Here is a 4,548-nt window from a genome sequence, read left to right as displayed (position 1 = left end):
ATGCTAAGCGAAATTAGTCAGAGAAAGACAAATATCATGACTTCACTCATATGAGGACTTTAAGACAGAACAGATGAACACAAGGGAAGGGAAGCAAAAATAATATAAAAACAGGGAGGGTGACAAAACATAAGAGACTCTTAAATACAGAGAACAAACTGAGGGTTGCTGGAGGGGGTTGGGGTGGAGGGATGGGCTAAATGGGTAAGAGGCATTAAGGAAAACACCTGTTGGGATGAGCACTGGGTGTTATGCATAGGGGATGAATCAATGGACTCTACTCCTGAAACCATTTTTGCACCATATGCTAACTAACTTGGGGATATAAGTAAGTAAGTAAGTAAGTAAATAAATAAATAATTAATTAATTAAGATGTGGTGTGTGTGTGTGTGTGTGTGTGTGTGTATATATATATATATACATATATATACACACACATATAATTGAATGTTACTCAGTCATTTAAAATAAATGAGGGGCGCCTGGGTGGCGCAGTCGGTTAAGCGTCCGACTTCAGCCAGGTCACGATCTCGCGGTCCGTGAGTTCGAGCCCCGCGTCAGGCTCCGGGCTGATGGCTCGGAGCCTGGAGCCTGTTTCCGATTCTGTGTCTCCCTCTCTCTCTGCCCCTCCCCCATTCATGCTCTGTCTCTCTCTGTCCCAAAAATAAATAAAAACGTTGAAAAAAAAAATTTAAAAAAAAATAAAATAAAATAAAATAAAATAAAATAAATGAAATCTTGTCATTTATAACATAGATGGACCTAGAGTGAATTATGCTAAATGAAATAAATCAGACAGTAAAAACCAAACACCATATGATATCACTTGTATGTGGAATCTAAAAAACAAAACACAATTAACAAAAAAATGAACAAGCAAAAAGAGGAAACAGACTCAAAAATACAGAGAATAATGTGACAGTTGCTACAGGACAGGGAGATGGGAAGATGGGCAAAATAGGTGAAGAGGTTTAAGAGGTAGAAGCTTTCAGTTATAAAATAATTAAGTCGTGGGAATGAAAAGTACAGCACAGGGAATATGGTCTAAAACATTGCAATAACTTTGCATGGTGATAGATGTAAGTACACTTATCATAGTGAGCGTTCCATAATGTAAATGATTGAATAATCACTATGCTATACACCAAAAACTAATAATATATACTGGCTACACTGCAATTTGAAAAAAATATTTTTAAAAAAAATCAAACGTATAAAACTATTTTAAAGATGTAATAGTCATGGCAAAAATGTAAAAGTCAGATCCCAGAGGCCACTGAGTTGCTCCTGGAAAGAAGACAAGCAAGAAACCCAGAGGCAGACAGCACAGAAACAGAGGTCTGAAAACTTCCTGGGGTCACACAGTGGGGAGATTATTCTCTCTTCTTGGACTGTTTCCCTGAGAATTCACAAAGATGCCTCCCTGGGTACAAAGGAGAATTCCAGCACAATTTCCTTCCCCCGCCCCTCAGCATACATATAGATCCAAGTGCAGTGGGCAGCACAGCCCCTAAACTGGCTGCCTAACTGACTTACACCAACTGCCAAGTCCCTTCACTGTGGCAGGACTCCCCTTCCCAGTAAAGCTTGCCTCAGTCCCAGGATGATGGGCTTCTTACCCAGAAGACCAGCACAAACACTTGCCCACAACACATCTCCTGACCAGGGAGCTCTGCAGGGCTACAATTCTACTGGAAGTAGTATCAGGTCTCATTTAACAAGCAGGCCAGAGCACACCTACTTAAAACTCACCACACTCTGGCCAAGAACCAAGTATTGCCCACTGTGGGTATGGAGAACCTCTGTAGACTGGCCTGAGGGATAGAGGAGCCAAAACACAACAGCAGAGTGAACACAACACACACTAGAGACACTCATTGAAGCAAAAACCCCTGGACACTACCTAAATTGTTTCTTCATAAAGCCGTTGCTCTCAGGAGCAGGAAACATACCCGGGTCTTCTAACACAGAGAAGACAGAGACCTAGACAAAATGCCAAAAAGGAGAAATTCATACCAAATGGAAGAATAAGATATGGCCACAGCCTGAGATCTAAGTGGAACAGACATAAGTAATACAATGGACAATTTAAAGCAACAATCATAAGGATACTTGCTGGGCTTGAGAGAATAATAGAAGACTGGAGGGAGGCCCTTACTGCAGAGATAAAGAGTTAAAAAGGAGTCCAAATGAAGAATACAATAACTGAGATTCGAGACGTACTTCATGTGAAGAACACAAGACTGGAAGAAGCAGTGGGATGAATAACACAAAGACAAAATAATGGAAAACAATAAAGCTGAACAAAAGAGAGAAAAAGAATTATGGAATATGAAAATAGATTTTGGGAACTCAGTGAATCCATCAAATGGAATAACATTTGTATTACTGGAGTCCCAGAAGAGGAGAGAGAGAAAAGGGGACAGAAAATTTATTTGAGGATATAATAGCTGAAAACTTTGGTAATCTGGGAAGGAAGCAGACATCCAAACTGAGCAAGCACAGGGTACTCCAAACAAAATCAACAAAATCAGGCCAACTCAAAGATATATCATAGTAAAATTTGCAAAATATAGAGTTAAGGTAATAATCTTAAAAGCATCAAGAGGAGGGGCGCCTGGGTGGCGCAGTCGGTTAAGCGTCCGACTTCAGCCAGGTCATGATCTCGCGGTCCGTGAGTTCGAGCCCCACGTCAGGCTCTGGGCTGATGGCTCAGAGCCTGGAGCCTGTTTCCGATTCTGTGTCTCCCTCTCTCTCTGCCCCTCCCCCATTCATGCTCTGTCTCTCTCTGTCCCAAAAATAAATAAACGTTGAAAAAAAAGGCATCAAGGGGAAAAAGTCCCCAACTTATAAGAGAAGACAAATAAGATTAGCAGCAGACCTCTCCAAAGAAAATTCACAAGCCAGAAAGCAGTAGCATGATATATTCAACAGGCTAAATGGGAAAAATATCTACAGCCAAAACTATTCTATCCAGCAAGGCTATTATTCAGAATATAAGGATAAATAAAGAGTTTTTCAGACAAAATTAAATGACCACTAAAACATCACTGCAAGAAACATTAAAGCAGACCCTTTGGGAAAGAAACACCAAATAATACAAAGACTAGAGAAGAACAGAGAAAAGCTCCAGAAACAATGACATAACAAGAATACAATAGCGCCAAATTCACACCTATGAATAGTTACTCTGAATGTAAATGGATTAAATGTTCAATCAAAAAACATAAGGTGTCAGAATTAATTAAAAAACAAGACCCATCCATATGCCGCCTACAAGAGAATCATTTTAGGTATAAAGACACCTGCAGATTGAACATGAGGGGATAGAGCAACAGTTCTCATGGCATCAAAAGAAAGCCAGAGTTAACCATACTTCTATCAGAGTCACTGACTTTTAAACCAAAGACTGCACCAAGAGGAAGAGAGGGGCACTACATTATAATAAAGGGGACAATGTACCAAGATCTAACAGTTGTAAATATTTATGCTCCCAATGTGGGAGATTGCAAATATTAAACAATAATAACAAAGATGAAGAAACTCATTAACAAAAATACAATAATATTAAGGGACTTTAACATCCCATTTACAACAATGGACAGATCATCTGAGCAGAATATCAACAAGGAAACAATGGCTTTGAATGACACATTAGACCAGATGAACTTAACAAATGTATTCAAAACATTACATATTAAAGCAACAGGATACACATTCTTCTCAAGTGTACATGGGACATTCTCCAGAATAGATCACATACTAGGTCACAAATCAGGCCTCAACAACTACAAAAAGATTGAGATCATACCATGCATATTTTCTTACCACAATTCTATGAAACTTGAATTCACCCATGAGAAAAACCACAAACACAGGGAGGTTAAGGAACATCCTACTAATGAATGAATGAGTTCACCAGAAAATGAAAGAAGAAATTTAAAAATACATGGAAACAAATGAAAATGAAAACATTATGGTCCAAAACCTTTGAGATGCAGCAAAAGCAGTCCTAAGAGGGAAGTATATAGCATCACAGGTCCATGTCAAGAAGCAAGAAAAATTTTATTTTTTTAAAAAAAAATTTTTTTTTCAACGTTTATTTATTTTTGGGACAGAGAGAGACAGAGCATGAACGGGGGAGGGGCAGAGAGAGAGGGAGACACAGAATCGGAAACAGGCTCCAGGCTCCGAGCCATCAGCCCAGAGCCCGACGCGGGGCTCGAACTCACGGACCGCGAGATCGTGACCTGGCTGAAGTCGGACGCTTAACCAACTGCGCCACCCAGGCGCCCCAAGCAAGAAAAATTTTAAATACACAACCTAGCCTTACACATAAAGAGCTAGAAAAAAAAAATAATAAATGAAGCCTAAAGCCAGCAGCAGAAGAAAAATAATAAAGGTTAGGGAAAAAATAAAAGATACAGAAACAAAAAACACAGAGTAAAACAGATTAATAAAACTGGGACCTGGTTCTTTCAAATCACTCTAGCCAGGCTTATGAAAAACAAAGAGAAAGGACCTAAATAAATAAAATCAAGCATGAA

The sequence above is a fragment of the Herpailurus yagouaroundi genome, unplaced genomic scaffold (assembly GCF_014898765.1).
Source record: "Herpailurus yagouaroundi ecotype Mexico unplaced genomic scaffold, PumYag 219, whole genome shotgun sequence".
NCBI classification, from domain to species: domain Eukaryota; kingdom Metazoa; phylum Chordata; class Mammalia; order Carnivora; family Felidae; genus Herpailurus; species Herpailurus yagouaroundi.
This window is presented reverse-complemented; position numbering follows the sequence as displayed.